This window comes from Pseudophryne corroboree, chromosome 3 (genome assembly GCF_028390025.1).
Source record: "Pseudophryne corroboree isolate aPseCor3 chromosome 3, aPseCor3.hap2, whole genome shotgun sequence".
Lineage (NCBI taxonomy): Eukaryota > Metazoa > Chordata > Amphibia > Anura > Myobatrachidae > Pseudophryne > Pseudophryne corroboree.
Window position 1 is genome coordinate 428,325,716 of NC_086446.1, and position 10,860 is coordinate 428,336,575.

General features: G+C 48.2%; 1 long non-coding RNA gene across 2 annotated transcripts in view; it reads right to left on the reverse strand.

Annotated features, from left to right (window-relative positions):
- Positions 1-10,364, reverse strand: part of LOC135057858 (uncharacterized) — a 48,615-nt gene extending 38,251 nt beyond the window's left edge. Inside the window, exons 1-3 of one of the 2 annotated variants that reach the window (XR_010244421.1) lie at positions 10,218-10,364; positions 9,686-9,741; positions 5,035-5,161 (exon numbers count right to left, since the gene is read on the reverse strand). This is a non-coding gene — a long non-coding RNA (uncharacterized LOC135057858). Of the gene's footprint in view, positions 1-5,034; positions 5,162-9,685; positions 9,802-10,217 lie in introns of both variants that reach the window. The other variant, XR_010244420.1, reaches the window with a different exon arrangement.
- Positions 10,365-10,860: the final 496 nt, after the last annotated feature.

The following is a 10,860-nucleotide window of genomic DNA, read 5'->3' on the forward strand; positions in this document are numbered from 1 at the left end:
CCCACTGTGCGCTGAAATTTCTGAGACGGGCCCCCACCGTACCCGGGTCCGCCTGAGCAGCCCCAGCGTCATGCTGTGGACTTACCGGACGCAGGGGAGGACTTCTGCTCCCGGGAACTAGCTGTGTGCTGCAGCTTTTTCCCTCTACCTTTTCCTCTTGGCAGAAAAGATGAGCCTCTAGCCCTCTACTTTTCTGGGGCCGAAGGGACTGTACCTGATAATACAGTGCTTACTTTTGCTGTGGGGTAGCTTGTGGCAAAAGTTTTGATTTCCCAGCCGTAGCTGTGGAAACGAGGTCTGAAAGACCATCCCCAAACAGTTCCACCCCCTTCTAGGGCAAACTTCCATGTGCCGTTTTGAATCGGCATCGCCCGACCATTGCCGAGTCCATAACCCCCGTCTGGCGGCAATGGTTTTACATAGCGCTTATTAGTGATGCCAGTCGGCAAATATCCCTCTATGCATCACGCATGTATAAGACAGCGTCTTTTATATGCTCTATTTTCAGCAAAATATTGTCCCTATCTACAGTATAAATATTATCCGACAGGGAATCTGACCACGCAGCTACCGCACTGCACATCCATGCCGAGGCAATAGCAGGTCTCAATATAATGCCCGTGTGTGTGTATATAGCTTTAAGGGTAGTTTTCTACTTTCTATCAGCAGGTCCTTCAGGGCGGCCGTATCCGTGACGGTAGTGCCACCTTTTTTAATAAGCGTGTAACCGCTTTATCTACCCTAGGGGTTATTTCCCAACGTGACCTATCCTCTGGCGGAAAAGGGTACGCTGCTTAGAAATTATCAATTTCTTATCGGGGGAAGTCCACGCTTCCTCACACACCTCATATCAATTCCTCAGATGCAGGAAAACTACTGGTAGTTTTCTGTCACCAAACATAATACCCTTTTTTGTGATATCTGGGGTATTATCAGAAATGTGTAATACGTTTTTAATTGCCTCAATCATGTAACGGGTGGCCCTATTGGAAGGTACACTAGTCTCATCGTCGTCGACACTGGAGTCGGTATCCGTGTCAACATCTGTGTCTGCCATCTGAGGTAGCGGGCGTTTTAGAGCCCCTGATGACATGTGAGACGCTTGGACAGGCACAAGTTGAGCAGCTGGCTGTCCTATGTCGTCAAACCTTTTATGTAAGGAGTTGACACTGTCACGTAATTCCTTCCATAAGTCCATCCACACCGATGTCGACCCCGCAGGGGGTGACATCCCATTCACAGGCATTTGCTCCGCCTCCACATCATTATCCTCATCATACATGTCGACACAGTAGTACCGACACACAGCACACACACAGGGAATGCTCTGACAGAGGACAGGACCCCACAAAGCCCTTTGGGGAGACAGAGGGAGAGTATGCCAGCACACACCAGAGCGCTATATATCACAGGGATATCACCTATAGAGAGTGTTTTCCCTTATAGCTGCATAATATATATATATACTGCGCCTAATTTGTGCCCCCCCTCTCTTTTTAACCCTTTTCTGTAGTGCAGGACTGCAGGGGAGAGCCAGGGAGCGATCCCTCCAGCAGAGCTGTGAGGGAAAATGGCGCCAGTGTGCTGAGGGAGATGGCTCCGCCCCTTTTTCGGCGGGCTTTCTCCCGCTATTGTAAAAGTTCTGGCAGGGGTTAATAAACACCTATATAGCCCCTGGGGCTATATATGGTGTCAGTTTGCCAGCCAAGGTGTTAATATTGCTGCTCAGGGCGCCCCCCCCCCAGCGCCCTGCACCCATCAGTGACCGCAGTGTGTGGTGTGCATGAGGAGCAATGGCGCACAGCTGCAGTGCTGTGCGCTACCTTGGAGAAGACAGAAGTCTTCAGCCGCCGATTTTCCGGACCACCTTCTTGCTTCTGGCTCTGTAAGGGGGACGGCGGCGCGGCTCCGGGAACGGACGACGAGGTCGGGTCCTGTGTTCGATCCCTCTGGAGCTAATGGTGTCCAGTAGCCTAAGAAGCCCAAGCTACCACCACTTAGGTAGGTTCGCTTCTTCTCCCCTTAGTCCCTCGGTGCAGTGAGCCTGTTGCCAGCAGGTCTCACTGAAAATAAAAAACCTAACATATACTTTCTTCCTAGGAGCTCAGGAGAGCCCCTAGTGTGCATCCAGCTCAGCCGGGCACAGAAATCTAACTGAGGCTTGGAGGAGGGTCATAGGGGGAGGAGCCAGTGCACACCAGATAGTCCTAAAGCTTTCTTTAGATGTGCCCAGTCTCCTGCGGAGCCGTCTATTCCCCATGGTCCTTACGGAGTCCCCAGCATCCACTAGGACGTCAGAGAAATAAAGCAACGTCATCCCTATCCATTGTATCCAAATCCTCAAGCATGTTAGCCGACCACTTCATTATTGCTTTTGCAATCCATGCATTAGCAATAGTGGGACGTAATATGGCCCCAGAAGCAGTGTACATTGATTTAAGCGTGTTATCAATCTTTCTATCTGCCGGCTCCTTTAAGGAGGTAGAACCTGGAACAGGCAAAACCCCCTTTTTTGAGAGTCTGGACACAGATGCGTCAACAATTGGAGGGTTTTCCCATTTTTTCCTGTCCTCGTCAGGGAAAGGAAAAGCTACCAAAACCCTTTTTGGGATCTGAAATTTCTTTTCTGGGTTTACCCATGCTTTTTCAAAAATAGCGTTCAATTCCTTTGACGCAGGGAAGGTCAGCGAGGCTTTTTTATTTCTGTGAAAAAAGCCTCCTCAGCCCGATCAGGTGTGGTATCATTAATATTTAACACATCTCTGATAGCCACTATCAACAGTTGCACCCTCTTTGCAAGAGATGCAGACCCCCGTAACACATCCCCATCACCATCTGTAGTGTGTCAGTATCGGTATCCGTGTCGTCTTGTGTTACCTGCACAAGCGCACGTTTGTGGGGGTATATAGCAGGGTGTCCTGAGGTACCAGACAAGGGCCATACAGCCATAGAGGTCTGCAATACCTGGGTTGCAGATTCATTACTAGCAACCCTGTCAGAAATCTGAGAAATCCAAGTTTTGATAGAGGAAAACCACTCTGGTTCCCTTGCAGGAATCTGTGCTAAATCAGTGCTAACCTGATTACATGGAATGGGATCATCCTGGGAGGATAAATCGTCTGCAGCATATGACACAGTGTCCCTGGACATTGCCAAAGGAGACCACCAAACACTACACACACACACACACACACACACACACACACACACACACACACACACACACACGTGGGGGCAGACAGAGTTTCCCCCCCAAGAATGGCAAGAGAGAGACAGAGATTGGAGCCAACCCACACAGCGCTTTGTTTGCAAGGAGAAACCCCTTAACAGCGCTGACTTGTGCTCCTTAATAGGACACACAGTCAAATAACAGCCTCCCCTCCCTTCTACAACCCCTTGGTACCGTATACAGTAAGCTGAAGTTGCTGTGGAGGGACCTGTATCTTCCTTTCAGCATGCATGCAGGAAAATGGCGCTGGAATGCTGCTGGGTCCGCTCTGAAAAGCTCCACCCCCTTAATGGCGCTGTCCTCCTGCTCTTCAGGTGATTATACTGGCCTGAGGAAAGTTGCTGGCTGAGATCCCTGGACCCTGACAGGCTTGCTTACCAGTATTGGGGGTAAGTGCTGGCCCAGGGCGCCCCTCACAGCGCCGCACTTTGTGCCTCTGGTACCGTCCAGGAGTGCGGTTAATACCGCGACCCTTCCCCGATGCCGCCATCTTCACACTGGCCCCCCGCTTGCTAGGGGGGTCGGTGACTAACTCGCCACTCCCTTCAGCTCTGTAAGAGGTCGACGGCATGCTGCTGGGGCGAGCGGTTCCCCTGTGGCGGAGACCGATCAGACTCCTCTAGAGCTCAGTGTCCAGTCAGCGGAGTCAGTGGCTCAGACCCCGCAGGGCAGACACTGCTCCTCCCCTTAGTCTCACGCTGCAGGCAGGCTGTTGCCTACAGCCTCCTGTAAAAAAATAAACTCTATTTAAAAACTTTTCCAGGAAAGCTCAGGAGAGCTCCCCTAGCTGTGACCGGCTCCTCTGGGCACATTTTGTAAACTGAGTCTGGTAGGAGGGGCATAGAGGGAGGAGCCAGCCCACACTCTAAAACTCTTAAAGTGCCAATGGCTCCTGGTGGACTTCTATACCCCATGGTACTAATGTGGACCCCAGCATCATCTAGGACGTAAGAGAAAAGTACTAGAGCATTTGCTGCAATCTCCCTGAACCCACATTATTATTATTATCTTTTATTTATATGGCGCCACAAGGGTTCTGCAGCGCCCAATTACAGAGTACATAAACACATAATCAAAACATGAAAACAGCGACTTACAGTTGAAGACAATATAGGACAAGTACAGGGTAAATAAACATAGCTACGTCAGCAGATGACACTGGAATAAGTATCAGGTGGAAGAAGATTGCTGGATTTGGTGCAGTTGAAGATTATTAAGGTAAGAAAAAGAATAAGCACATGAGGGAAGAGGGCCCTACTCGTGAGAGCTTACACATCAAATGTTTCATTGGATTGCAGCCTCAGAGCTACTGGATCACACAAGGACTGAGAGCAACTCAGGTATGCTGGACACATTTTCATATCAGTCACTTCTGTCTGTGCAAGTCTCTCTACCTCTGTCTTTACCAGCTTCTCCCTTCTCCCTGTTTCATCAATTCTGTTGGCGATGCCCTTCTGCCCAGGAAGGTCAAATATGCCAGTGTTACTGCACATGATAATGCCCAGCAGTAGCATATATGTTAGCATACCCTCCACCCACCTTTTTGTCAGGTACAGTAACTTTTTTTTTATGGTCTGTACCAATTTTTGACTCTCCAAACTCCCATTGAAACTTTGAAAGTACCGATTTTTATGTGTAAAATGTTGGAGGGCATATGTTAGTAGTTGTAATAGCCATTACTACAATGGGTCGTGGTCATATGATAGACAATGGTTACCAATAATGGTCAATAATATGATTCTCACTTGCAAGTAAAGATAGTTGGCCTGTCAATAGTAATAAAGGTAAGAAGTCCAAGTACTTACCTTCCTGCCAAGGTCTTATTTTGCTCTGGATTCATGGAACAGATATCCGATTGCATTGTTGCCTCCGGTTCACTCATATTCCCATCCAGTGTGATATGAATCTCTGCTCACTGCTCTGCCATCCTTACTAGAAATAATTTTGCCAAGTTGAAGGGGCGAAGTATAATAAATTAAGTGTTAAATTAAACCTAAAAAACAATGGTACTTATACTGGTACTTAGTGGACCTGGGACAGCTGCATAGTCCTTATACTGGACCAAAATTTGCAGTTATACATTTACTTCTAGAATTTTAAACACAATTATGACAATGTGTAAATGAGGTAAAACATGAATAAGAAAACAGAGGCCTTTCCCATTAGCTGTACATATTTTAAATACACACACGACAGACAATATGACGCCACATACAAAATATACATGTCACAGTCACTTCCAAGTGCACACGTTTCATACAGAGCTCTTATTCAGTCCAGGCTCAGTTATGTCGCACACATGCCGAGCACATGTTTACTGAAAGGTAACATTCATTTGTGATGGGAGGGGGAGAGCGATCCTTCAGGAAAAGGGTGAAACAGAGAAATGGGGAAAGAAAGGAAGTGGAGAATGAGAATTGGAGAAGGGGGAGAGTGAAAGAAAAAGAGCCGGGGACAGATAAAAAGAAAAAAAAAATGTTCCATGTGGAATTATAGATTAGTATGTTAATAATAATATACTAACTACAAAGGAGGCAAAAAACTTAGACCTCTGCGGGAGCCAGGGTCAGCTGGGGACACTTATCAGACTGAGAACAATTAAGTCACAGGAAAAATGAAAAATGTGTAAAAAATGGCACAGTTCATTGTCTAGATTTTATTGGACTTGTGATTTCACCACACCTCCCAACATTGGTGGTTCAGGGAGCGGAACCCTGCACACGCCGAAGGGGAACGTGCTACCGGAAAGGGGTGGGGCCTCAGTAAAAGGGGCAGAACATCATGGCACCCCCGTTCCCGTCATTGTGTAGGTGTCCCAGACTCTCCCGGCACTGTGAATGAATGCCTTGTTTATGCGCACACATCTATTCACCCGCTCCTTACCTGCTGTACTGCGTAGTAGGGTTCTGGTGTGTGCTCCCCCAAATATCCCCCCCTCACACACACACACACACACACACACACACACACAGTGGGACAGTCCTAGAAAAACAGTTGGGAGGCATGATTTCACTATACTATGACTAAACCGGATTGAAAAGTCTACACTCCTGGGCAACGGTGCCAGATCCGGGTTTGTTTAAAGGGCCCAGGTCAGCCATGCAGGGGGAAGAATGCCCTCTCCTTGGTGTGGCTATGCCTTCATTATTTGACCACATCCATCCTCAGGATTTAGCCACTGCTCCTCATTTTTCTCTACAGGCCTGGCCTTGGGACACATTGACCTATCTTTTGTGTAATGACATGCGTGAGGATATTAAGTCGTAGACAATCCAGAGCACTAGAAAACAACAAGCATCTAGGTCAAAATTATAATTGAAATCAGTGTTAATTTTTTGATACTTAATTGAAAGCTATAATTTTTAATTCTTATAACTCATTCCAGAACAGAAAGAAATCTTTGAAATAATTTCAGAAAGTAATAAAGACTTGTCAAGAGTATAGAAACTACTATAGCTTTAGGAGAGTACTGGTACATTTGTCGAGCACTGGTACCTTTTTTCATACAAAACAAAGCTTTGATTCAAAGAATGTCATGTTTAAATGCAGGAGTATGTAAATAAGCAATGAATTTTCCTAAAGAATGTAGAGAACAGCAGTACCATCTACAGTGCTAGCAGGAGAGAACATTTACGCCCCCTTGTGTATGTCCTGTACATAGCAGCTCATTTTTTTTTAAAAAAGGCTATAAAGCTGCACTAGAAACTTTAACAATTTATTGACATGCCTCTCTCTAGGCAGAGGCCTATGGGGGTCATTCCGACCCGATCGCTCGCTGCAGTTTGTCGCAGCGATAGGGCTGGAACTGCGCCGGCGCATGGCAGCCATCGTTGCCTAGCGATCGCCTCTGAGACAGAGGCGGTCGCTGGGCGGGAGGGGGCTGGACGGCGGCGTTAAGTCGCCGTTTAGAGGGCGCGGTCCGGCCAATGCAGGCGTGGCCGGACCATTGGGGGAGCAGCCCGCGGCAACTGCGTGACGTCACACGCAGCCACTGCGGGCCGGGGAGCGATGAGTAGCTCCCGGCCAGCATGCTAAAGCTGCGCTGGTCAGGAGCTACTCTGGAAGTGCAAAGGCATTGCCGCTGTGCAATGCCTTTGCACTTCTGGGGGGGGGGGCGGCACTGAGATGCGCGGCGGACTAGCCCTGTCTCGGGCATCCCCCCGCATGTCAGTGTGAATGATCGTAGCTGTGCTAAATTTAGCACAGCTACGATCAACTCGGAATGACCCCCTATATGCTGTTATATACAACCTCATTATAGGGGGTCTGTCAGTTCTGTAGCAAGCCAATGCTGTTCATCACTTTACAATGATAAAAGAGAAGATTGGGAGGGTTGATTAGTGGGAGGATGGATCACTATCTCAGTTTCTTCATTCTCCCACCCATACATCTGATTCTCGGCCATGGCTGCGGGTGACAGACGAGCTGCTTCAGCTACGCTGAGGAGACACTTACTCTTTTTTTCATACCAGGCAGTTGAACATGACATTTAATTATCTTAAAAAAAATATTGAAAAAAGTAAAAAATATATATCGTCTCATTATATTGATTCGCTAGCTGTTGACCTTAAATAATAATAATAATAATCATCATTTCTCTTACGTCCTAGAGGATACTGGGGTCCACAGTAGTACCATGGGGTATAGACAGGGCCACTAGGAGCCATGGGCACTTTAAGAAACCAATAGTGTGGGCTGGCTCCTCCCTCTATACCCCTCCTACCAGACTCACTTTACAAAATGTGCCAATCAGGCGCAGACACAATGTCTGACTCCTGCTACCCGGGGCACCCTCCTCAATGTTGCGCCATACTCAGTCATGTACCCTGCATATGCATGGGGCCGGCTCTGCTCCCACTGGATCTACCTGGCTGCCAGTACTCACCCTGGGGACTAATGCTGCTCCTGATGGTCCTGTGCTGCCCCTGCTATCTCCAATGTCAGTGCTACCTGGCTCCTGCTTTTCTTCCACTGCTGGGATATGAAAGCACCAGGACGTCTCCTGCCTGCCACCATGTGAGCTCTGGTGGGATATTTTAACAGCGGAGGGGGCCCGTGTGCAGATTCCAGGTGGGCCTTGTCTTCACAGTGTAGTAGATGCCAGAGTCTATATCCTGCCATGTTCCGGAGACCAAATCCCTACTGTGCATGTGCGGCGGCCATTATGCCAGTGATTTTGTACCACGGCTGCAGCTCTGACGCAATAAAAATAGGATTTTAATTACCTACCGGTAAATCCTTTTCTCATAGTCCGTAGAGGATGCTGCCGTATATGGCATGTCGCTCCTGTCCGGGCAGATGTTGCTCTCAGCTCCCCGCGTCCTCCGCTGCTGCCGCCGCCGCCATTACTGTAGGCCACAAGCATGCTGTTTCCAAACAGACTTTCCCTCCAATATCCAAACATGGGTTTAGCCATGTTTAGTCAAATCATATGAGTCTCTACAGCCAATCCTCTACAGTCTGCTTCCTAGCTGATTGCTCAGCCAATTACCACTTCGCGGTGGGTATAAGTTTCCTGTGCAAGCACTTCCTGGTTGTCAGTGCTACGGTTGTCTAGCTCAGTGTTGGATGTCTCTGCTGTCTGTGGTTGTTCTCTCTGCTCTGCAGTTCCAGGTTACCAGGTCCTGTGATTCCATCCACTTAAAGAGACCTGGACCAATTTCCATCCAGCAGAGCTGCCTGACTCCATCGATGTTCCAGCATCGTTCCTGATACCATCGGTGACCTATCATCAATTCTGGTTACTTTCGATGTTCCATCATCGATTCCTGTCCCCATCTGTGTTTCATCATCGATTCCTGTCACCATCTGCGTTCCATCATCGATTCCTGTCACCATCTGCGTTCCATCATCGATTCCTGTCACCATCTGCGTTCCATCATCGATTCCGGTCACCATCGGTGTTCCATCATCGATTCCGGTCACCATCGGTGTTCCATCATCAATTCCTCGTCATCTGTGTCTCACCATTGGTTCAGCAATATCATCTCTCTCTGGTCAGAATCGTCTCATTACCTCTGTATCAGTTGTTAGCTGTCTGCGTCTATGGACTCCCATTACAAACAATGCATCTTCCATGATTGCCGCCAACATTGATGCCTAATATTACTAACAGCATTTATCTGACTTCTGTGCATTGAGGACTATTACTGACTTTGTGATACCTATCTGTGTGCTTCCATTGGGGTTAACCGATTGCTGATATTTGAGTCTACTATCATCTGCAGCTGTGATTGCTTTACCTGCTAGCTTAATAAAAGACTTACCTTTTACACAATCCTCTGTTATTCTGGTCATGCCTTTGGGCGCATGCTCCTATCTTACAGGTCTAGGAACCCTATCCAGCCACCCAAGTTCAACTTCATGTCTGCCCCTATGCCCGAGGCTTCCCCAGGTCAGCCTCTGACCTCAGGCGTGACACTTCTGTGATGAGCAATAAATTGTGCATCTACTTACTGCTAGCTGGGATATGTCCAGTAAATGTATCCTTTTCATCCCTTTTATATCTTGTCCTGCACAATAAAACTTTTTATTTGCATGCGGAACCAATTTGTGATGAGTCTCCACAGAAGCTGCAAAATGTGACACACACGTAAATCCATGTATTTCCAGTAAAAAATATTCATAGAATGCCCAATGCAAGGTACATTTTAACTACTGTGCACTAATATCAATGTTTGTGCAGAGGGCTTCACTTCATACCACAGCCCTGCCTGAGACCCTGAAGTGTTCCTCACGAGGTAGACGGCAGTTGGCACAGTGGTAAAAATCTGAGGGTCATTCATTAATTTAGTTGTGCTACAAAAAAGAAAAAGGCAATTGGGAAATTGTTTAGATTCCCACACTGTTGAAAATGTATCAGAAGAATAACAAGGGAGCAGGGGTGCCAGAACATATCGTGGGGTGGGTGGGGGAAGGGGTTAGGACCGTAGATAAATAAAATTTTTGGCATTACCCCCCCACCCCAACCCCGTGTGGGAGCGCTTACCCCCCAGATCACCACGGAGAATCTGACTTCAAAACTCTGGTGCCGCAGTGTGCTGCCCCGTGACTTGTCCTAGCCGGCTGTCACAGATGCATTACTGGGAGGAGGCGTGGCAATGCTGAGCCTGCTGCTGGGACATCCCCGCCTCCTCCCTGTAATGCCTCAGTCTGTGAAGAGCCGGCTGGACAGGACAAGCGGCAGCATGCTGTGGCGCCGGAGTTTTAAAGTCAGAGTCTCCGTGGTGATCTGGGGGTAAGCACTCCCCCTCCCCACGCCTATGACATGTATGGGGGGGGGGGGGGGGGGGGGGGGGGGGGGGCCTACTCCCCCTTGCCCCCCCCCATTCCGACGCTGCTGCAAGGGAGTGTCCAAAATTACGATATTAAAACATACATTTCTGAAACTAAATGAACCCACTTACATGCATATACATAGATTATTTGAGACTACAGATTGGTTGATATACAGGCAACTCACCTGCGATCAGAGGAGTGTCTGCTGAACCCTGATTGGTGGAGCCCAGCACATGCTCCTCTGACCCAAGCAGGGGGTAGAGCTATAAAAAGGCACATGTCCTGAGTGCCAGATTTAAAGCTGCCGTGACGGTTACTCAGGGCTCCCACATTGCATGATGTAACAAAAAAGC